This window comes from Crocuta crocuta, unplaced genomic scaffold (genome assembly GCF_008692635.1).
Source record: "Crocuta crocuta isolate KB4526 unplaced genomic scaffold, BGI_CrCroc_1.0 scaffold167, whole genome shotgun sequence".
NCBI classification, from domain to species: Eukaryota; Metazoa; Chordata; class Mammalia; order Carnivora; family Hyaenidae; genus Crocuta; species Crocuta crocuta.
Window position 1 is genome coordinate 13,448,526 of NW_027532406.1, and position 25,306 is coordinate 13,473,831.

The window sequence follows — 25,306 nt, forward strand, 5'->3', positions numbered from 1 at the left end:
AGGAACACGAGTCCCCATGGCCACCACAGCCAGGTGTTCCAGGAGAGTCCCCTGTGTGGTCTGTATGTATCCAGCAGCCTTAGCGAGACAGCTGAATACAGCAATTGTGCATGCGCCTTGGCTTTAGTGAGGCAGCTGGAAAACACGAGGGCAAGGTGTGCCTGCTGGCTTTGGCAGAGCAGCTAGAGAGCACAGGAACTGTGTACGCTTGCCTATGCTAGCAAGGTAGAGGGGGAGGATGAAAATGGCGCCCACCAGGGCCTCCCTCTGGGAGAGAGCCCCAGCAGGCCCTTTCTCCTCAGGCAGGCTCTTTAAAATTAGTAACTGGATCTCCTTCACAAACATTCTAGGCACTTTACAGACTGCTGCTTTTCTGTTGGGCCTTAGAGAGTCTGCCTGTGAGCCTTTTAAGAATGGTATCTGGGGCGCCTGGGTGGCTCAGTCGTTAAGCCTCAGACTTCCGCTCAGGTCATGATCTCACGGTTTCTGGGTTTGAACCCTGCTTCGGGCTCTGTGCTGACAGTTAGCTCAGAGCCTGGAGCCTGTTTCAGATTATGGGTCTCCCTCCCTCTCTGACCCTCCTCTGCTCACGCTGTCTCTATCTCTGAAATAAGTAAAACATTAAAAAAAAAAAAAAAAGAATGGTATCTTGATTCCCTACAGTCCTTTGTGTCTCTGGACATAAGTCCCACTGTTTTTAAAAACCAGATGTTTTGGGGGATGTTTCTCTGGTACAGGTCCCAAGATTGGGGTGCCTGCTGTAGTCCATGAACAGCCCCTCCCCCCACTCCTTAGGGAGAACATCCGGATTTGTGACATCCCTCTCAGTTGTGGGTTGCTGCAATGGAGCTGGGGCTTTCGACCTTATCACTTCCTCTCCTACCCACCTCTAAGTGGTCATTTTATCATTTGTTATAGAGGAGTTGTTCAATTAATTTTCAGAGGGAATTGTCCCATCTGTAGCTATGGATTCAGTATGTCGGTAGGAGGAGGTGAGTTCAGCTTCTTCCTATACAGCCATCTTTGGTTGCCCCTCCAAAGACGATGTCAAAACCAACTTGCTGAGTTACAGTTTGCATGCAGTAAGAAACTTATTTTAAGTAAACAGTTCAATGAGTTTTGACAAATGGAGCCACCACCATAATTAAGGTAGAGGAGCATTCCAGAGAAGTTCCCTACCTCTGGTCTCAGATGACTACTGGTCTATTTTTAGTCTGTTTTCACAATAGGTTGGACTTGTCCTTTCTAGAATTTCTTTTTTATTATTTTATTTTACAAATAGTTTATTGTCAAATTGGTTTCCATATAACACCCAGTGCTCATCCCCACAAGTGCCCTCCTCCATGCCCATCTCTCCCCTCCCCCCACATCCATCAGTCCTCAGTTTGTTTCTCAGCATTCAAGAGTCTCTCATGGTTTGCCTTTTCTAGAATTTCATATACAGAATCATACTGTATGTACTCTTTCACTTGTCTTCCTTCACTTGGCATGATTATAAGATTCTTTGGTGGTGCTGCATATTATATCAGTAGCCTTTTATTGCATTGTATGGAAACACCATAGTTTTGTTTATCCATTCATCTATTAATGAATATTTTTGTTTCGTTTTATGTTGATGGAGCATCTTCCATTTTGGAAATCACTGACATGAATCCTGGGTAATGTCAAATTCTTAGAGACTTATGAACTCTTTCAGAGAGGTAAAAACCAGAGATGTCATGTGGGCAACAATTCTCTTGGTTGTGCGGCAGCTGTGACATCAAAAGGGAAAAAAAAACATCTGGGAAGCACCATCTTTATTTGGCATTTAACATACCTTGCTTAATTTAATCCTAAAATGTTTGGAAGTCATTCAGAGGTCCATAATCACACTATTTTGGGGAAAGACTGTGTGTGTGTGTGTGTGTGTGTGTGTGTGTGTGCAGGTGGGTGGGTGGGTGCATGGGCACATTCATGCCATATTAAATACAACAGAGAAGTAAAAGAAATCTTAACCTCTCTCTGGACAAATTGAGCAGGTTTTGTGACAGAATATTAATTGAATGTCAGCCTGTAGATTGATAGCAAGTGCTTTGTTGAATGTAATTAATAAATATGAAGGATTAGATGTTGAGTCTGATATCTGTTGACCTTGTAATTCTACAGAACTTACAGGCAATAAAATGTCCCTGTATGTTGTATTGAATCTGTGTCTTGTTTTCCCAATTATCTTTGTAACCAGTCTTACTCAGTTACCATTCCAGAGAGCCCCTCTTCCCTATTACAACACTAATAAATTAGGGGCTCCATAAGTGCCTTTGTTCAGATTCATTTTCTTCTTTCAGTTAATGAACAGCCATCTGCAGCTGCTCCTCGATCTTAATCCATCTGCATGGAGATGCCATTGTTATATACAGCATTCTATAAATATTGCTATGTTGACAAGCTGACTGCAGATGGGGGGGGTGGATATTTTTATTATTATTATCCCTGATTAAGAGAGAGGCCAGATTGACAACACAAGGGCTCTGAGGTCCCTTCTCTTCTGTAAATTGTCTGTTCACATAATTATATTTCTAGTAACAATATTACGGTGTGCATTACAATCATCATTGTAGCTGTTATTTGTTATTCGCTGAGTACCACTTCTGCATTCTGCAGTGTATAAGGCACAGCATGTAGGAAACCAGAGTTCAGACTTGAAAGGATTAAATATTTTTACTGTAAAAAGAAATCTTATCAGCCTAACGGAACTGAGCTGTTAAAGTAGATATGATATCTTGTGCCACATTTGCATGCCATTGACTATATAGTAAAGAAGTTGAGTTAAACCATCTATATGTCAGCCCTTCTCTTAAACAATGAGATTGGTGTGAGGTTCCTAAAGTAAAGCAGTGCATTAGAAGAGAAATATCTTCATTTAAATTCAGAATATGAATGCTTTTTTTAATGAGACAGCTTGAGAGATGACAAGTTCACAATTAGTGGGAAGAACTTTCATTACCAATGACTTAGGCTATTTCTACCAAGCAAAGTGAGGGAGAAAGCAATGATCCACTTGGTTTGAGAGGAAAAAAACCTACTTTTTGTGTGCTTAATATATGTTGGGTGCTGGGAACACAGCTGTGAATAAGACAGGCAGGTTTTCTACCTTTGGGGAGGTTATGCTCTAGTGGATCAACATAGACTTTGAACAGGTAATCACAACTGTGATTATGCTAAAGTGCAAGGTGCTATGGGGCATGTAATGGGAGGGTCCATGGGGATAAAGGCATTCAAGCAGTTGACCTGTAGTAGGTTGGATGATGGGTCCCAAAAGATAGGTCTTGCTAATCCCCAGAACCTGTGAATGTTGCCTCATTTAGAAAAAAAAAAAGATCTTTCCATATGAATTTTGAGATAAGAAGATCATTCTGGATTATTGGGTGAACCCTACATCCAATAACAAATGTCCTTATGAGAAAAAGGCAGAAAGGTATTTGAGACAGACAAAAGAGAAGACACAGAAAAGAGGGAGAGGTAATGTGTGACCATGGAGGCAGAGATTAGAGTGATGTGGCACAAGTCAAGGAGTGCTGACATCCACCAGACACTTAAATCAGCAAAGAACAGACTGTCAGGAACTTGACTTTGCTTCTGTGAGATTCTTCTTTGTTCTGCAAGCAAGAGTGCAGTTCATCTGACACCTGGACTGCAGGCTTGTAAGACCCTGAGGAGAAGATCTAACTGAACCATGGCTGGACTCTTGACTCACCAGGTAACTGCAACATAATAAATGTGTGTTATTTTAGGTTAGCTTTGAGATAATTTTTAAAAACATTTTTTAATGTTTTACTTATTTTTGAGAGAGAGACACAGAGTGTGAGTTGGTAAGGGGCAAAGATATAGGGAGACACAGAATCTGAAGCAGCCTCCAGGCTCTGAGCTGCCAGCACAGAGCCAGATGTGGGGTTTGAACTCACGAGCTGTGAGATAGTGAGATATGACCTGAACTGATTGGACGTTTACTTGACTACCACCTAGACACCCCTGTGGTAATTTCTGACACAGCAGTAAAAACTAGTATGCCCATTGAAAGGGTTCTGGGTTTAGGTAGAGTGTTCCAGTCAAAAGAAGTTGTGAGTATAAGAACCTATGGCCAACAGAGGCATGACATGGTATGACAATGGCCTGGAATGACTGGAGTATGTCGGCTAAGGAGGAGAGTATCTTCTATGAGGCTGAAGAGGAAGCACAGGCAAATCATGAGGACTCTGGAACTCAGGTGAGGGATTTTAGACTCCGTTAGTAGAGTGGCAAGTATTAAAGCAGTAGAGCGGTGAGATCAAACTTGAGATTTTGTGAGATAATTGTATTAGTTTGCTATTGCTGCTTAACAGATTACCACACATAGTAACTCAAAACAACACAAATTTATTTTCTTATAGTTCGGTGGGGTAGATGTCTGACATTGTTCACAGTGGGCTAAAATCAGGGCCATAGGAGGGCCAAATTCCTTTCTAGAGATTCTAGTGAGGAATCTGTTTCCTTGCCTTTAGAACTTCAGAGGCCACCTGCATTCTTTGAGGCTAATGACCCCTTTCCTCCACCTGCAAACCTAGTAATGTTACATGGTTCCGACCATTCTTCTGTAGTTAAATTTCTCTCTGACTACAGCCAGGGAAGTTTATCTTATTTTAAGGACTTGTGATTAAGTTGGGCCCACCCAGATAATACAGCATAATATCCCATCTCAAAGTCCTTAATTTAATTACATCTGCAAAGTCCCTTTTGCTGTATAAATTAACATAATCACAATTTCCAGAGATTAGAACGTAAACTTTTGGGGAGCCATTTTTCTGCCTACCACTGGAGAGAATGGAACAGAGGGGGGCAGCATAGGCTATCTCAGTAGCATAGGAACTCTACCTCATCTAGAGTTCAAACCAGATGGTGGGGTAGGGCTGGAGAGACCTCATCAAATCTGTGAGGTATTTGGGTTATATTTGTGCTTGAGGTGGATGAAGGAGCAGAAAGTAAGAGCCAATAAGAATGACTCAGGATTTTGGTTTCAGAATCTGTGTGGATGGTGGTGACATTTGTTTAGTTAGAGATGGAGATGAAGCTGGCTTCTGTTTCACACTTTCTGTACTGCGCAGTGTCCTGTTACACTTCCAGATTTAATTTCCTCCTTTCACCAGTCTGCTTTCTGCTCCAGAAGGTGACCTTCATGTCCTACATCAGTAGGTGACTTTGCCTTCTCCTTCTAAATCAGTTCAGTGAATGGGGCAGAGGAAAGAGATCAAAAGGAGAGAAGAGAGTAAGGATTGGATATTTGAATATTTATTCCACTTGGTCTCTTCCTGTAGGATGTTATTGGGTGGCTCAGACATCCCTCTCCATGCAGTTATTGTTTTCTCTCTCCCTGTGTGTGTGTGTGTGTGTGTGTGTGTGTGTGTGTGTGTGTGTGTTTGTGTGTCATACTGGGCACTTGTAACAACTTCCTTCCCTTGTCCTACAGATATGGGAGTGATAATAGTTTCCTGCTGTTACCAGGCTGACGGTAATGCATCAACCTTTGTTGCTCTTTCTAAACACTGTCCACAATTTTGCAAATAAATCCTTTATTAAAACTTCTGTTTCCTGCCAGAATAGTTCAGTTTTAGACATATTGATGACTGTAAGACATCCCAGTGGAAATTTAAACATATGAGTCTGGAGTTCAGAAGCAAAGTGTGAATTGGAAAAATGAATGTGGGCATTACTAGCATAGAAATAATAACTGGAACTTTGTCACTTGACCAGATCATTTAAGAAGGAAGCACAGAGTTAAAAGAAAAAAAATCTAGAAGAGAGAACAGAGAAGTTCTAATATTTAAAGGCTGGTGGAGAAGCAAAGGAGACTGAGCCAGTGAGATCGAAGAAAAATCAAAGAGAAAACAAGGTCATAAGAAAAGACAAAAGGAATTTGTCTTAGTCTGTTTGGTTGAAGTTACAAAAACCATAGACTAGGTGGCTTAAATGATAGAAATTTACTTTTCACAGTTCTGGAGACTGAGAAGTCCATGATCAAGATGTCAGCATGTTCAGTTTCTCATGCGGAGAGCTCTCCTCCTGGCTTGCAGATGACTGCCTCCTTCCAGTATCATCACATGGTGCAGAGAGATGAAAAGAGAGTTCTCTGGCATCTCTTCATATAAAGGCATTAAGCTCATCATGGGGACCCAACTCTTGTGACCTCATCTAAACCTAATTCTCTCACAAAGGCCCCATTCCCAAATACCATCACATTAGAGTTAGAGCTTCAACATATGGATTTCAGAGAAAAACACAATTCATTTCTCAGCAGGATTTAAAATGGGGAAGTGGTCAACTCTGTCAAATGCTGCTGAGAATTAAGTTACAGCAAAGACCGAAAAGTGACCATTGGATTGTACAATGCAGATTACAATTTGATCGGTATGTATTAATAGCTTAACTTTACACAGTAATTTACTTGGCAGTAATGGCATCTAAAGTATAACTCAGTCCTTTGAGCTCAAGAAATTTCCCATAGAGCTGCAGAGTCAAGTCATAAATATATATCAATTTAAATACAGCAGTAAAATAAAGAATTAGTGCAGAGCTCTATGAAGGTCTGGAAGAAAGAAAATAATTTCAATTCTCATTTATTGGGGTATATTTAGATGTCAGACACTATCCTAAGAACAACACATATATTATCTCATCTTTGCAAAAATGCTACAAGGTACATATCATTATTATTCCCATGATTACATTTTAACAGGAAAAGAAACTGAGAATTTGAGACAATATGTAATTGTTTTACTATTGTGTTTGAGAGTTCTTTACATATTCTAGACACAGTTTTTTTTTATGAGATAGGTGATTTACAAATATTTTTCCCCAGACTGTATCTTTTTTTTAATAGTTTATTGTCAAGTTGGTTTCCATATAACACCCAGTGCTCATCCCCACAAGTGCCCTCCTCCATGCCCATCACACTCCCTTCCCCTACCTCCTACCCCATCTGCCTTCAGTTTGTTCTTGGCATTCAAGTGTCTCTCATGGTTTGCCTCCTTCCCTCTCCCTCCCATTTCCCCCCTTCTTCTCCTCCATGGTCCTCTGTTAAGTTCCTCCTAATCCTCCTATATGTGCAAACATATGGTAGCTGTCCTTCTCTGCCTGACTTATCCATGTTGCTACACATGGCCACAGAAAAAGATCCATCCATGTTGCTATACATGGCCAGATTTCATTCTTTCTTATTGCCATGTAGTATTCCATTGTATGGATAAACCACATCTTCTTGATCCATTCATCAGTTGATGGACACTTAGGCTCTTTCCATGATTTGGCTATTGTTGAGAGTGCTGCTATGAACATTGGGGTACATGTGCTCCTATGCATCAGCACTCCTGTATCCCTTGGGTAAATTCCTAGTAGTGCTATTGCTGGGTCATAGGGGAGTTCTATTGTTAATTTTTTGAGGAACCTCCACACTGTTTTCCAGAAGGGCTGCACCAGCTTACATTCCCACCAACAGTGTAGGAGGTTGCTCATTTATCCACATCCTTGCCAGTATCTAGAGTCCTCTGATTTGCTCATTTTAGCCACTCTGACTGGCATGAGGTGGTATCTCAGTGTGGGTTTTGATTTGTATTTCCCTGATGAGGAGGGATGCTGAGCATCGTTTCATGTGTCCCCAGACTGTATCTTGTCTTTTCATTCTATTAACGAGGCTTCTCACAAAGTGAAAGTTTTTAGTTAACAGTGTATTATATGTACATATATATGTATGTATTATATATAAATATATAATTTTTAAATCTATAAGNACTTGGAAGTCTTTCTCAATGATGTTGTCATTTGGATCAAAGATTCTACTAGAGTTTACAAGTCTTGTCTTGGCAATAGCACACAAAGTAGCAAACGTCAAGGCTTACTCTGTATCAGGCACTTTAGAAGAATATGCATCCAAAATGCAGAGAAGCATGTGGGGCAAGTTTCTACTAATCCATGTAAACTGTACATTAAAATGGCCTACACGTTAAAAGATTTTCAAAACACTTTCATTCAAGACAAAAGCTGTTTCATCAGCAGCATGAGAGGGATTTTCAGAGTCTGAGATTAACAAAATTCAAAGATGGCATTGAGGGAGTTGAATGTTATACAATACAAGTTAATACAATTTTTTAAGGTATCAAAATTGGTAGGAAATAGCTTGTTACATTTCATAGTTGACTGATTTAAAATATATACACTGGAAAGAAAAATTTAAACATTCAAGGATTGTACTCTATAATGTGCTTTTGAGAACATCCTTAGAAAAGTTACACTCTATGGGGTGACTAGGTTTATTGTAGTGTCTGGTTTTTTAATGCCTAGATTTTATATATTTTTCTTGATTGATTTAAACTCTTCAGGAGTGTTAAACAAGAAGATGAATATTTTCCCTTTTAAGTATTAGATTCTGTGTTACTAATTCTAGGTTTCAACCAATCAGTAAACTGTATATTGTTACTATATATGGTATTGCTTTAATTAGTTTCTGGATAGAGAGGTAAGTAATTTAAGCCTATGAAGGTCTAATCTCTTAATCTCTATTAGTTGAGGGGAAAGTTTTCCTTGGCATTTTAAAAAAATAATCACAAAGACTAGTAACAGGAATAACAAAATACTCTAATTCTAAAATCGGTTTGTCTCTACAATATAACTTCAATATTTTATTTGAACTATGTTCTTAATATACATCTAGAAGAAATATCTAAATTTTTAATTTAGTAAAAATAACTCAAGTATTCGAAGTGTTATTGCCAGGAATTTTTTTTATAAGACCTTTTTTTGAACTATGAAAGAGAGGCAATTTTAAAATTAATGGATTTGCGGCACATACAATATTCCACAAAGCTGCTCTTCTTTTTCTCTCTCTCTCTCTGAGCTGCCAGCTTTGGACAAAGAAACTTTTATGGTGGTGACCGACTTGCAGAATCATCCAAGACCACCCTTTCCATGAGGAAGAGGTCAGCAATTAGATAAGGTGATGGTAGATTGACCTTAACACCAGGGGCTGTCCAGCTGGAGCTCAGTGTTCATTCCATCCTTTCAATTAAGTTCCTAACAGATTCTTGAGGAAACAAGGGGGAAAGGGCAAACTGGCTTGAAAATCAGAACGAACGATAAAGGGCAAAAAAAAAGCACAGGAACAAAAATGTATTCCAGATAAATCTTTCTAAAATCTGCAAGCCAACATGTCATGGGAAGGGCAGACTTATCAATGACAAAACAATATCCTCTCCACCCAATGATGTAATTATTTACTTTGGTTAGTGGCACTGAACTCCAGGAGTATATTTTATAAATTAAATATTATAATAAAACTACAGCCCAATTTATCCCAAGAATGTCTTTGGAATCTCCCTTCTCTCTCTCTTTCATGGTGAGGAGAATGAGGCTGATGGCAGTTTGCCATGGTTATGTGATATCCTGGCAAGAAAATGCCTCATTCTGTATCACAAACATATGGCCTGGTAATGGTTTTATATTATATTCCTTTAGTGTTTTATTCCCATTTTTAGGAGACCTCTTCTAGACAAGAGCAATATGTTTTCTTGTCGACCTATCACATCAACTGTTCACACATGTCTCTCCTTTTAGAGTTCACAATGGTTAAAAAGTTAAAACTTAACCTTATGTTACATATAACCTAAATTTTGATTATGTAGTAAAGTTGATCTCTGATGCTCATCTGTGTTGAAGTTACTGTTTCTGTGTTTTCCTTTCAATTAAGAAACTCTTTCCTTTTTTTTCAATGGTTAACGTTCCTCAAGTTCCAATGGTCTAAATAAAAATGTGTACAAAATGTGGCAACCAGGATGGTAAAATGACTCTAAACCTAAGGTTTTAAGCTAACACTTTACAAACCAAATCTGGCTCACAGATATGTTTGTTTGGCTTATGGAGTGTTTGAACATTAAAAAAAATAGTTGCCAATATTTAAAAATTGGGAGATTTCAATAGAAATCTTGAGTCTTGGGTTCTTTTAAAATCCCCCCAACATCCCTGGCCCTAACTGTCACCAAACAACTGGTAGATGCCGGTAATATCTGCCTCTTCCCTTGGGTTTTCCCTCTCTGGTTCACCTCGGTGCCATCCAACATGCTCTCAACTTGTTTACATTCGATTTCCCACCCCTGTCAACATCTGAGTTTGAGACTCCTCAACTAGGCTAGATGGGGAGTTTGGGGGGAAAATGGTGACAAGTGGCCTTGGGAAATAAATAATTATGAAAGACAAGTAGCTACCCTCAAATATATGGAGGATTATTCCTGGGAGAAAGTGATTACAGTCAGAAGGACTCTTGCCTAAATGTAGCAATAATGTCTTGATGAAGACAAACCAACCAGAAAAAAATAATTCACTACTCTGGGGCAGATTTCTTTTACTGGAAGCGTGCAAGCAGGTGTAGGCATGGTTGGATGTCCAAGGGAAGAAATGACTGCTGAGTTGGCCTGTGGTCTGTCTCCAAGGCCCCCTTTAGCTCCATGAGACTATGAAATTGGCTATTTAAAATCATTCTTTAGGGCTGTAAAGTAAGGACTATGCTAATTGGAAAACAAGTTTGAATTTTAAATATTATACCAACACATAGGTCTTTGACATATTTTTGGATTCTCTGGGATAAGGCTTAGTGAATGCCAACTTATCCGTCTGAATCATGGGTGATGCCCTGATTAGATTTGTTCAGAATGTTAGTTTCTAGTTATGAGGCATTTTATTTCCTTTTTTAATAACACATGGCAATCAGATGTACAGTTTTTCTTCTGGGGAAAACATTGATTATTTTAAAAACAGTAACATCAGCATAACTATCAGGGAAAAAAACACAATGGTTTTGAAAATAACTCTGAAGTTTTTTATTTGCTGAAGAGATTAAAGAAAATATATACTGCCCCTAAAGTATTTACAAACCACTGGGAAAAAATTACAATAATTGCTTTGCAAAGATATAGTTATTGGGAAAGCATAAGATTGGTGTGGACATCAATAGATTTCAGCCTTTTCTCTGTTAAGGATTTGTCTTTTCACAGATCAGGGATTGGCAAATCAACATCCTGGGAGCCAAATCCAGTCCACATTCTGTCTTTGCAAATAAAGCTTTATTAGAACAAACCATACTTATTCATGTACATATTGTCCAAGGTTGCTTTTATGCTATAATGACAGTTGGGTAGTTTCAACCTAGACAGTCTGACCCCCAAAGCCTAAAACACTCTACTATTTGGCCCTTAAACAAAAAAGTTTGCTGACCCTCTGACACACACCAGCTAACTTATACTATTGTCAATGTAACAAAACGCTGAGTTAAACCTTAATGTTGCTATAGAAGAAAATACCACATTCTTCTGCTTTGATGCTAAACAAAAGAGCTTTTCTTTCATTTTCTGATTGCTGCATCTCTGTTTTCACCTTGCACAAAATTCAACATCTTTTTCAGTTTCTCACAAGGAACTTATTGATACAGAAATATCAGTGAACAATGTAGCCTTCATTAAAGTGTTTGGGAGAAGGGTGGTGGAACAGAGGTGCTACATTCCCCATAGTAAACAATTTTAAAATCCCTTTTAAAATTTTCTCCAGTGTTCTTTCTGCCTGAAATTTGTTGAAAATTTAGTGAATGCAAGTTTGTTATTGTTGTTTTTGTTTTTGTTTTACCAATTTTGATTATCCCCATGTTAAGTGAGGGGAATCAAAATAGGAAGGTCATTTTCTTAGAATTATCTTGGTTTTAGTTTTCCACTTTTTCTGGAGAAAAGTAGAGAACCAATGTGATATTTCCTAGTTCCTTTAAAAATATATTTTGCACATATTCTAGAAAAGAAAGAATATTACTCGTGCTGCTGAGATTTACAACTCTAATACTTATCCTTGAAATTCCATTTTGGGTGATGGAAGGAGAATATATTGTTGCTAAATATCATTTGTATATACAGTATAGTAAGTGACTGTTGTTAACAATTTAAATATATGAAGGACTTCTGTTGCTAGTATTATGAAAATATAGATAAAATTGTGGGAAAAAACTGGCTCCAACACTTGGAAATAATGGATAAGACACAAACATCTCCTTTACTTTTTATTTTTATTAATTTTTAATTTTTTAATGTTTATTTTTGAGAGAGAGAGAAAGAGAGAGCATGTGCAGGGGAGGGGCAGAGAGAGAGAGAATCTGAAGCAGGCGCCAGAATCAGCACAGAGCCTGACACCAGGCTCGAACTCACGGGCCCATGAAATCATGACCTAAGCAGAAGTCAGACGCTTAACTGACTGAGCCACACAGGTGTCCCTCAAACATCTTTAAATACAAAGCTGAGCTCAGGACCAAAGGAAACCCACAAAAGCCAAAACCTAAGAGAGAAGACCCAAGAGTTTTCCTCTCTTATCTTTCTTCTATGTGGCATACAACTTCCTGGATTTCTCCCAGGGAATGCTAACTCTCTATTATGAAGAACACTTCAGTTTACCCAGTTCTTACCATCATAATTCCATATAGACTTTTCTCAGGAAGAAAAGTTAGCTCTCTACTAAAGATCTCACCCTCTTCAGAGGTATTTTTGTGACTTGTGCTGGATTGACATCTTGCCATCTACTTAACACTATCCCAAACTGTGGTTTCAAAGTATTTCTCCAAAAAAAAATGCAGTGTTCAGCCCAAGAAGAAATCTGTTACATGAAATTTTCTCATTCAATTGCCAAAATTGGAATAAGATCCTGTGAATAGGCAAAGAATAGTTTCCTGTGAGGTGAAACAGATATGCCATGGTCCCTCTCTTCCATGAAAATAGGGAGGACTTTCAGAGAGACAGCAAGTTGGGAGCAGAGCCCAAAGCCCTCCTTTGCATGTGTTCTAAAAGCTTTTCTCTACCCCTTCCAGATACTCATGAAAAGTGCCACTGATGATGACTTTGTAGACTGAAGTCTACAAATGAGCAATCCAAAGCAGGAATCAGTCAGTTTGAATGTAGAATGAGGGATCATGAAAAGGAAGTTTTAAGAACGTATTAATAACATAGAATGTTATTAGTGTCAAGAGGGGCTTTTCTGGAGCCCACATGAAGCATGAAATTCCTTAAGCATCCAATGGGGAATTTAGAAAAATCAAACGCTTTGTTAAAATATTTAAGGTCTCTGATACAGAGCTTACTTCACTCTGACTCATCTTTTAGATCTGAGCTCAAATATCACTTCCTCATAGAAGGGTTTCCTGACACCACCCCAAATCTCTGTCAGATCCCTCTGGTATTAAGTCTGGCTACCCCTGAATTTGTTCCTAGTGTCACTGTGACCATTATAATTCCATAATCAATTAGTTGTGCAATTCATCTCTTCTTTAAATTCAAGTTCCTTGAAGGGGTACACCTGAGTCACTACTCTATCTCCAGTGCCTAGAACTTGCCAGGCATGGAATTGGTTTTGCTAATTAAAGAAGCTATAAAATTACTGCAATGATATGGTTATTGTTATTATAATATATGTTTACAATGCACCTTTGAGCATTTTTTCAAACTTTTAAAAACTGCCATCCCCTGAGAAACACATTATACGTCCTGACATACACACATACATACATACACACAAAATTAAACAAACAAAAATGTTGCTACAAACAATATTGACAATCATCATGTTCAATTCATTCCAAAGTTTCTAACCTCTTCTGTTCTAGTCTTTGAGAGTGCTATTCATGACCACCTAAATTGATTTCATAACCTACTTATGAATTGTAACCTACAGTTAGGAAAAAACCCAGCCCAGGGCACTTCATAATCATAAGATGCGATTGAATATTAAATGTGCTTAAACTTTGCCTTCATTCATCTGTCTCTATATGTTTCATAGGATTTAGATAAAATATGCTTTGCAGCTGCAGTAACATATTTGTCAAGAGCTCCAAAATTCCTTAAATTCCTTAAATTAACATTCAGTTCAAAAAAACCTGTTGTGGGTCCTTACAGGCAGAGGGCATTATAGGAAGATGGCCAAACATGCCAAAGTCCACTGTGTCTTAAGGTAATGACTTAGTTGCAAAAAGAGTAATTTACCTAACATTCTGATTGCACATTTATAATTAGATTTGTATTTCTTGCCCGGTTTTACTACATCAAACTAACATATGCTGTGCTACAGATGGAAGTCCCAGGTTATTCAGCATCAGGAACCCTGGGGTCTTGTGGTTCCAAATTAAACTTGGGTGTGTGCATAAAACATGCAAATTAGGCTTTGGCCACACGCTCAACACTGTTGAAAAGAAATTATCCAACAGGTCTAGAAACAAAATGCATTGAAAGCTGCCTCCTCTTGCTGGAAAAGTTTTTATTAGGCTTGGTGATCAAGAAGGTTTGAAAGTAAACACTTAACTCAAATTACCATGACTAGATGCACATGTGTTCTTGACCACCAAACAGGCTGGCAGGCAAGGCATGGTTTTACAATGCTCATCCATGTGTACTGCAAGCAAGTAAACTTTGTGAACTGACCAGAATTTCTGTGCACTCAGTATTTGGAAAATGTTTTCACATGTGGATGACTGGAGTTGTATTCTTCGGTGGGTGATGCTGTATCTGTTGGGGGAAGACTGTGTTCTTCTCCCTCTTGTCTGGGTGACACATCAGTTGCCTACGGCCTCTCCACCCTGAAGTTATCCCAAGCCTGAGCTCATTTGAAAGAGTTAATGTCTTCATAGCTTGAAACTGGTTGTAGGGAAATCAGGATAACCCTACCACACAGGGTGAGGGGATGTGTGCTCTGTGGTCAACTGGCTTCACTTTCCTCTTCCCAAGGATGTCATGCCTTCAATTTGTAAGAGTAAACTTTGTATTGAAAAGCAAATTTGTAATTAGACTTCGTAGAACAAAGTGAAGAAATCCTAAGTACAGCTCAATACATTTTACAAAGTGATCATATCCATATTAACGAACACTCGTATCAAGAAACAAAACATTTCTGGTTATACTAGAAGCACAATCCATTCCAATTATTAACTGTTCCCCATGGGTAACTTCTCCCTGCATCTAAAAGTCATAGGATAGATGACTTTTTCTTGTTTTTGAATATTATATAAATGGACTCTTGTAGAATGTACTTCTTTAAATCTGGATCCTGACATTCCACTTCATGTTTATGAGATTAATCCGCGTGGTTGTACTTGCTTGTTCATTCTTACAGCTGTGTGGCACTTCAGTGGATGAACATAAAACAGTTTTTATAGCCATTCTACAATTGATGGACATTTTCATTATTTCCAGTTTGTGGTGATTCTAAATAATACTACTATGAACATCCTTGCACATGTCACTTGGTAAATCTATGTACGAATTTCCATTGCTATATCTCATAGCAGTAGAATTGTGGGAACACAGGACATGGGGATATTCAGCTTTAATTGAAATCTGAACAGTTCTCCAAAATGATTATGCATTCCTACCAGCAGAGTGTGCAATGCCCAACTGCTCTGTATTCTCATATGGTCCATCTTTTTAATGTGAGCCTTCTGGTGGGTATTTTTAATTGGAAGAGCATGGACTTTGAAATTAGAGAAATATGACTTTTATTCTTGCCCTGTCACGTTCTAGCAGTTTATGTGGTCTCAAGCAAGTCACATTTCCTCTCTCAATCTTATGTTTCTCATCTGGAACATGGCACTAAAAATACTTATCACATAGGAGAGCTGCAAATTATAAATGAAATAATATGTACAAATAATAACTATTGTTTAAGCATCTACCATATGCCACTGTGTTAGGTATTTACCTATACTAATGAGCTTAAGAACACCAGTAATAATAGCTATATTCCCCACCATCATCTGGCCTTCTATAGAGACTGACTTAGTTTTGCCATTGTGCCCAGAAGATCAGACTGCTCTAACTCCCAAAACAAAGGAGGTGGAATCTAGTACTTTATAGTCATCCAAAAGGTGTGTCAGGATGTCGCTGAGGCAGATGTGATATGATTATTTCTGTCTGCTGTTTTGGGGCTCAAATTCCCAACATCATACCACAGGGTCATGATGGAAATGGTTTAGTGTAGACCAAGAAATTAACAGGTAAAGACATAAACTCTTATTTTTTACCAAATTAAGAACAAAAATGACTGGGGACATCATATGTGCTTTCTAAATGTTTTTACTAGAGACTCTATGTATGAATGTATTCATTTTTCAAAACTTTGCTATGTCTTTTTTTTTTGTGCAAGAGGTGTCATGTTGCCTTAAGAATTGAAAATTAAAGGTGTTTATTGTCTGTCTCCCTACCCAATTTATGGAAGTTAAAATAGCCTTCAGTTTTAGAAGAATATGCCCATGATTTTCAGAAGACATGAAGAAACTTTTAGGTTGGCAGATCTCTTTCAACAATTGGTATCAATCTAACAGCTCTTCAATTGCCAGGGCTCTGTCTACACAATAGGAAATTAAACATCTAAGCAGAAAATAAAACATCACAGAGAACTGTTAGTTGCCAACTGAAAGTGTTCCACATGTTCTCCCTCTATTACTGCTGCATTATTTGGGTGAGGAGGGAGATGGTGATTTCTCACTGTCCTTTAGGTACCCCCTCCCATCTGGGTTCACAAACATAAGCCTCTTGGTTCTTACTGAACTGTGTTCTGTGTTCTCACTTGTCTTTAGGTTTAACAAATAATCATAGTGTTCATCCAATACGAGGCTGTTTAGAAACCATGGAAGAATGATTCCTAAGTTAATAAACCTAAAACACATTTGCCCGACATAGTTCCTTTAATTTTTAAAGGCTTGTATAATTTAAGGGAATTTAAATCCATGTGTTTTTTATTCACTTGCAGTGACATCATCAAAATAGTCCTTTAAACAGCTGGTTGAGCCTTTTTTAATAAAGTTCTCTTATGACTTGTTTCTTTTTGAAAACAAGATTTTTTTTTGCCAAAGGCAAATGAACTTAAATGCCAAAAGATCTGTATTTCAGTCAAAACTCCAAACCTGTATATTGTGAGGTTGAAAATTTTGCAGACTGGCTCCTGAGTCTCCACTGAAATTAGCTGCAAAGAAGGAAAAAGTGTCATCTGAATGAAGTTCATGGTCAAACCTGGTATCAGAAGACTAAAGAAACATCTATATTTGCTGCTTAATTTTGTGCCAAATCTGAAATGAATCAATGTACAATGTGTATTGGATTATTACAGAAATGTGATCCACTGCCAAGCAGTTAACTTTTCCACCATCTCTGGTTATCACGAGTAAACCACAATGCTGTACTCTCCAGAGGTTAGAAACCCAGCACACGGCGGCTGTCTGAGATTTGTGAGATGTGATTGTTTTAACAGAGTCATTCTGGAGAAAAATCTTTCACTAAACATTGTAGATGCTCATGATAGATGTGTGTGCATGTGTGTAGGAAATATATATATATATACATGTGTGTATAGAGAAAAATATATATGCATGTATAGGAAGTATATACACATACATTGCTCTCTCTATATACATATGTGTATATATAAATTTTTCTTTTTTTTAATAAAAATACTCTCCTCTAAAGACATGTTTAATGATTTAGCAAGTCTGAGCATAAAACATGTAAAGGAGTTCAACCTTTATAAATATATCCACATGCTGCAGTCAAAACAAAACTCTCAAAGCATTTTGGTATTAGCAATCCGAGACTGCTTTTCTCTTTGTCAAAATGTATATAGCTAAGCAGTAATCAGAGAGATGTATGACTGGGAGTAGTTGAATTTTACAGGAATCTGTGAAGCAAATGGGCATTTTGCTCCCCCACCCCCCAGGCCTCCAGCACAACTTCAGAATCCAATGCTCCATTTGAGAAACAAATTTGTCTGCCATCATGAAACTCCTCAAAGGCTAATTCCCCTAGAATAGGAGAATTAAAAGTGAGAAAGAAAGAACAAGAAAGGGACAAGTTCTTGGATTCTATTTTACAATTGAGATTTTTTAAAAGAGGAACTTTACATATACACACTCACATTGAAGGTGCATAAATATTAATAGAGCCAGGTTTCTGATAAAAATAAAAACTAGAATCTTTATCACTATATTACTGCTAACAGATTTGATTGTATCATTCTTTTTTAAGGAGAGCTCTGCAGTTTCCTACAGGGTGGAAGTTGTTTGCTGTCAAAAGCTCTGGAATCTTCAAACCCAGTTTTCAAAATCCAGTCTGTATGATATTAAAAGAATATTCATGAGTTTATAAAATTGTCTTCTTTAAGAAACTTTAATTAGCAAAAATTCATTTTTACAAATAAGATGATGATTCTTGTGTACTTACTCTTGTCCAAGATTTGTCATGAGATACTTCATTGAAATTTCAAAACCTTGACAATGAGAAGACCATTGTTTCCAACTGATAAATATAGAAACTTTGACATATAGAGCTATAGCAGAATGAATGAATTTCATTATGAATATATAGTCACAGAATTTTTAGTGGATTCACTGCAGAGTCCATTTAAATATGAACTTCCTTTGTGCTTTGGATAACTGGATGTGGATGAAGGTTGGATACAAAGTTCAGAATTAAAGCAGGAGAGAAATCTAAAGGAGATACCACCCTTTGAAGATCAAACTGAAATTAAAGAGTTGCCAGCGACAAGTAGGATTTGATTTAAAGACATTTGATTTGTGTCTTTCAAATAACTCTTTGACTATATAACATGAAGTACATCACCATTTGCATTATTAAGCAATAGAAGTTTTCAGAAGTGTTTTATATATTGACTTTTCAGCCTAATCCAAAGAATGCTGTTTCATATTGGCAGTAAAACTGCTAGATTCCATGACTTAGCTATGTGACCTTGGCAAGTTACAAACTTTCTGTATTGCAATTTCCTCATTTATAAAATGACAGTGATGATATATAGACATATTGTACAAAAATGAATGTACGGAAATATCTGAAAGTCTTTTGACTTCATTATAAGCTACAAAGATATCGCTGTGTTCAATTATAGTTACACAACAAAGTATCATCTCATCTTCTCTATCTCTCTTTTCTCTTTCCCTCCTCTCTTTCTCCCCTTATCCTCTCCAAAATACATTCTCTCCTAGAATCATAGGGAGTCAGAACTGAAAAAAGCCATAGAGATCATGCAGTTCTATCAAAGAGAAAATAAAGTTCCAAAAAAATTAAATAATTTATCCAAAGTCACAAAGCTACAAAAATAATTAATGGCATAAGCAGGTTTAGGTCCCAAGTCACTCAAACTCCTAATCCTCACCTCCTAGGAAGTCACTGTAGCTGGGTAATTAAGAACATAAGATTTGGTAACAGACAAATGGTTCAACCTCTGCAGTTCTACCATTGACCAATTCTCTGCATCTGTAAAATGGGATTAAAAACAATATAACAAACACCTGGGATTGCTGCATTTGCAGAATGTATAGAATTTACTAGCACTGGATGAACATTATGGATTATGAACATCCATATTTTCTCACTGCATTTCATTGTTTCTCTGGAGATAGTTAGGCTGCATTCCTTCACCTCCATTTTTCTGAAATGGACTCAAGAGTCAGGAATTGCCTTCTCAATAGCCCAGAAGACTCTACAACAGAGTAGAGCCAACTTGAGTTCTTGCTACACAATACTTTGAGATAGGTAGTAGCATGGAAACTCCATTACAGATGAGAAAACTAAGGCACAGAAAAGGAACTTCTTCAAGAGCACATGGCTACTAAGTGGCTCCAGAGCCCACATTTTGTATCATTGTGATACACTGAAGCTAAAGCAGGGGAAGTCATGCAGCATCAATCACCGAGTCCAAGTGATCAGGGATAGGAAGTCCAGAAATGTGCCTTCTTTTCCATTCTCTATGAACCTCTATAGAGAACTGCCTTCTAGAGAATTATGTGCACATAACTCTCAGTCTGCAAAGGAAATGGGCTCCACAATTTTGACATGGCAGAATCACCATTGACCTGGAGACCTAAAATCTCCCAAGAAATGAAAACAAATGGGATGCCACAAACAAGTCCTCATGGGTGCTTGTCCAAGCCCAGACATTTGGCGGTAATCCTGCTGGGGGTAATCCTGCAAATCATACAATCAGAGATGCTGCAGCTCAAGGTTAAAGTGGTCAGTTGCCAGGGGAAACGTGCCCACTGACGTCATCATTCTTAGAAGTTGTATTCATCCCTCATTTCTGGAAGCATTAGATTCATCTGCACGTTGGTGTTAAAAAGCTAATTTAAAAATGGAGTCGGATGTTTAATTATTGTTTGATTTGGGGTTGCAGCCTTTCATTTTTCAAACATCTTAAGAGCAGAGAATGAAAATTGTTACCTAAGAAACTATTGAAATTCTCTTAACTCTTCTGGGTATGTATTATGTATTCCATGAGTTCTCTGCCAGGGATATAAGTCAGAAACTCTCCTGCTGGTTTTGATTACAGCTGCAAAGTCACAGATTTGAACAGCTCTAGACAATCATTCTTCTGAACGTGCACATAAATATAAAACATTTTCTTTATCCTTATCACATAAACCTTCAACGAGGTTTGCTTCAAAGTAAATTCCGGTTTTCTTTCATTTTGTCCTCATTTATCATTTTAATAATTAGCAAACTGCATTTTACTTTTTTGCAGAAAGCTACTCTATTTGCATATTCAAAGGTCATTGTGCTGGTTCAGGCTATTTAATATCAAAGCAATGACAATTTAACAATCCTTTCTTCTGGATTCAGATAAAATACAAAATTACCTCTGGCTTTTTAATTTTGTACATTTAGAGACACATGATAAAAATATGAGATTAAGATAATAGAATGAGTAGTATAATGAACCATCAGTTAAGCTATGGTAAACTTTCTTCATATCTTGCTTCGGGTCTTTACATTGTCACTTTATTATTTAAAATGGAGCCATCACATTTCAGTAAGTGATATCAAGAACATAATTTGCTAAGACACCTCTTTATTTGAGGCGCTGTCAGGACTGGCAATGAGAAATGACACAATCCCTCAGTTATAAGCGACAGGCGCCACTATATTAGTCCACACTTGTGTATTTCTCTGCTGTTTTTGAAAAATTACATTTCCTTTGTGTAAGCAGAACAAAAAGAAATAGAAATCGGTTCCATGTGAATTCTGTGGTCCTCTATATTAAACTGTAATTGTTTCCTGGTAAAAAACCAAGCCTGCAGGATTTCCTGAAAAATAATTTACAAGGATGGGTACTGGGTCCAGCTTGCTTTTTTCCTTGTGCTTCTGTGATTGATGACACTGCAAGCAGCTGATAGATTTGCTGCTGCTGCATCTCCAGAAAGTTCTTTTGCTTTAAACAAATTGCAATCTCCTCCCATTCCCCCCCCCCCAAAAAAAATCTTTACATGGCATTCACTTTCTTGGCTTGTTGATTCTTCATTGCTTTTCAACTTCGGCACTGCTCTGAGCAGCCCAGTTAATGGGCCCAGTTGCATCAATAGAACTATGAAGCCAGTTTGGATGAATTATTTAAGGTAATGGCTGGGTAGAAATTTGTAATTCAACCTAGTTAGCTCAATATTAGCTATGATCTTCAGAAAGGTAATATGGAAAGAATGCTGGCTTAGGGGTCCTACAAACCTGAGTTCAGGTCCTCCCTCTACTACTGCATAATGTGTACATGCCACTTAAACCATATGAGCTACAATTTTCTCTTATGCAAAACTGGGGAATGATGAAGCCTATTTTCAGAAGAGGAAGCAATGAGCTGCTTGTGAGGCCACAGTGAGTTAAAGGTTAGAAAAAACTCTGTAAATCATAGATGGTTTTACAAATAATAAAGCCCTAAAAATGGCACATCAGGGCCTCAGGCCCCATTCTTTAAGAATCCCCATATTATTTTAATAACAAATACCAAGGAAGAAAAGCGAACTATCTTTAGGCCTTACAGTATGCCAGGCACTATGCCAGGCCCATAATACACACTCTGATTTATACCTAAAAAATTCTTGTAAGAATATGTCATTCTTCTCTTTTATAATAATTATGTCTGATAACTATTGATTGCATGATATATACCATACACTGTGCTAAGTAATTTACACACAAAATTTCATATAATCCTTAAAATAATCCGAGGGAGAAAGTATAGTGTTATCCCTACTGAGGAAGCGCAGGCTCAGGAGAAATTAACTTGCCCAAAGCCATATAGCTGGTAGGTGGGACTCATTAAACCACTTCCCATCAAAAACATCAGCCTTATCTCGACTTACACACTCTCTGTTTTTGACCTTTTGACCTCTTTGAGCCTCACATACATTTTTTAAAAAAATTTTTAATGTTTTATTTATTTCTAGGAGAGAGAGAGACAGCGTGAGCAGGGCAGGGTCAGAGAAAGAGGGAGTCACAGACTCTGAAACAGGCTCCAGGCTCTGAGCTGGCAGTCAGCACAGAGCCCGACGCGGGGCTCGAACCCACGAATCGCGAGATCATGACCTAAGCGAAAGTCGGACGCTTAACCGACTAAGCCACCCAGGAGCCCCGAGCCTCGCATACATTTTAATCTGACTTTATTTGTAAAAGTGTGCAGTGGGACTGTGGGTTGAGTCGTGTGACATGTTCTGGGGTCCTCAGATCTTCTGTCACACCTCCATGTTACTGTGGCCTTGCGTATTCTGCAGGATCAGGCAAAAGCCCGCAGGCCTACAGGTTTCCTCTCTTATGTGTCTTGGTGTGCTTCTAGGCAAGGATTGGCAGCACAAAAGAAATAAAGATCCAAATACACTATGTCATATGAAATGAGGTTAGAATAATGACATCAGCTTCCTAATAAACTCCACTTGCGATGGTCTGGCTGTATATCCAGCATGGATAGTCCTATGGTCATTTGTTATTGAAAATAACATGCTTTAGAAGGCAATACCAATTAAGTTCCATAAAAGTCCCTTCTATTCATTTCTAATATTTGAGTCCCTGGCACAAATAATGGAGTTTGGAGATGCTGCATCATAAGAAAAATCATAATCCATCAAACCTGCTTGTGTTGAGGCAGATGGGTTGGTGAAATGTTTGAGTGGCAAATTCTCTACCATTTTAAAGGAGATTGAGGAGCAGAGCAGAGCACCAGATGGGAACCTGAGGGCCTGAGGGGCCTGCCAAAAATCAAACCAAGTTAACATTCACACCTAGAAATTAAATCAACTGAAATATCTTATAACCAACAACGTTTGCTGCTGTTACATACGGGGAATCTTTATTACCCCCACGGTCCTAGATGGTTCCTTCATGGATCCTAAGCTTTGCCACCTGCCATGTGTACAGTGTGGTGAACAAAGAAGGAAGCGGGATGAGGCACATCCTGTTGGTACCCACTGGTACTTCCAATGAGGTGATTACTTGTATTAGTTCTTTCATCCTTGTCCTGAGAATTAAAATGATATAATATGTGCCAAACACACAAAGCAGGACTGTGTCTGGCACACAGTAGGCAGTCAAGACCTGCAGGTTCTTGTTGGTGCTGTCATTGTTTTCATCCTACTTTCCTCTTTTCTTTCTAGACATTCTTCACCAACTCAAGCCATGTCCTACCCATTTGTCTACCATTTTGGAGACAAAAAGAGAAAACATAAGTAAGAGGAAGAAATAAAGAAATAACTTAGAAACAGGAAAGCAGATATGGTTCCTCCAAGATGTGATGAATCTCTCTGATTCTCTCACCTTAAATAGTTTCAAGAGAGTTTATGAGCTCAAGGAGAATGCTTTACCTCAGTGTGCTTATCTACAAAATGGGAGGGTGGGTGATATGAATGCGTTGGCTCCTCCAGGGAAGACAGGTTTGACAAGCTCTCAGATAATTTAACATCGATATATGGCCAAGGAGCAAAGAGCCCAGATTTCTGCTGAATTCCTAAATGCCAGTGGGAGGCATCATGCACATGCATGGATCTAATTCACTACACTTCCTTCTTTGCCAGAAATAGATGCAAAACTTGCCTTAAACATAGCTGTTTTTACTGGGTATTGTCTGCTGTGAATAAGGAAGTTTTTAAGAGTCTTGTGAGGACAAAGAAATGTGTGATATGTTCATCTTAACTTCCCAATATGAGGAGACACAGAGTATAATATAGGCATTTCTCTCTCTCTCTCCCTCTCTCTCTCTATATATATATACATATACATATATGTATACAGTATATACCTATATATATACATACACATGTACACCTATGTTGTACACATATTTAGACACACACAGAGACTATTACACTTAAAATATTTTTGTTCATGACACACTCTTAATGTTGACTTGCACAAGGCCTTCTTTTCTTTGTTTAAGTAATACATTAAACTACAAAAAAAAAAAAATACTCTTCCCCTCATGGAAACTAGAACATTGACAGTTGCTTACATATACTTCACTGATATTATCTCAAGCCCTTTCTATACCCCCCTGAAAATAACCATATCCTAGATTATGTGTCCATCATAAACTTGCTTTCCATTTATATCATTTTATCATGTCTAAAAATTATATTCTCATTTTAGTCATTTTTAACTTTAAAAATGTTGTATGTAATATCCTGGGACTTACTGTTTTTATCTAAAATCATTGCTACAACTGATCCATTTGGTTTTATGTAGCTATATTTCAATGTTTTTGTTGCTTACATTGTATTCCATTGCATAAATACACCACATTTTATTTATCCATTCTTTTGTCAATAGGAATTTGAATTATTTCCACATCTTGCAATCTGTCTGGCCTGAAATGTATATTAATAAGTAACAATTCAATGAACACCCAGTGCTGTTCTTTAAACACTTTACCATTTGGACACAGTCATGAAACCAATGAAAGGGGAAGGAGTAAGGGTTGAGTGCATTTTAAAGGAAGGATTGCTTTTTGGGGGTGGGGGAGTTCCCTTTAGTAAGTGCTGATGCTTGCCTATTTGCTCCAATGGATGCATTTTCATGAGGATTTAATTTACCATCCCCCGAGCTAACCATTTCCAATTAATAATAGCTTTACTACTTTCAGCAGGTTGCTGTGCTTCAATTTTTCTCTATGAAAATAACCAGGCTGATTTTAAAACTCTGTAAGATTCCTCTCACCCACTAAGATCTTAGGGCCTGAAGGAGAGAGAGCCCCATCTACAGTAGGAAAACTTAATATTTGTTGTGGAATTAGGAAGCACTTAATACTCTATATTTTACATGCATACACTTATTATTTTCAATTTGGAGTTAAAGAAACTGAGGCAAAGATAAATAAAAAAAACAAAAAGTGCACACACCTAAGGTTTTACAAAGCTAGCTTGTGTGAGTCATGGAATGAAGATGGAAAGAAATCCATACAGCCTAACGCAAAATCCCAT

General features: G+C 37.9%; 1 long non-coding RNA gene across 2 annotated transcripts in view; it reads left to right on the forward strand.

Moving 5' to 3' along the window:
• Positions 1 to 25,306, forward strand: part of LOC144243499 (uncharacterized) — an 80,544-nt gene that overhangs the window by 12,080 nt on the left and 43,158 nt on the right. The gene's annotated exons all lie outside the window — the stretch shown is intronic.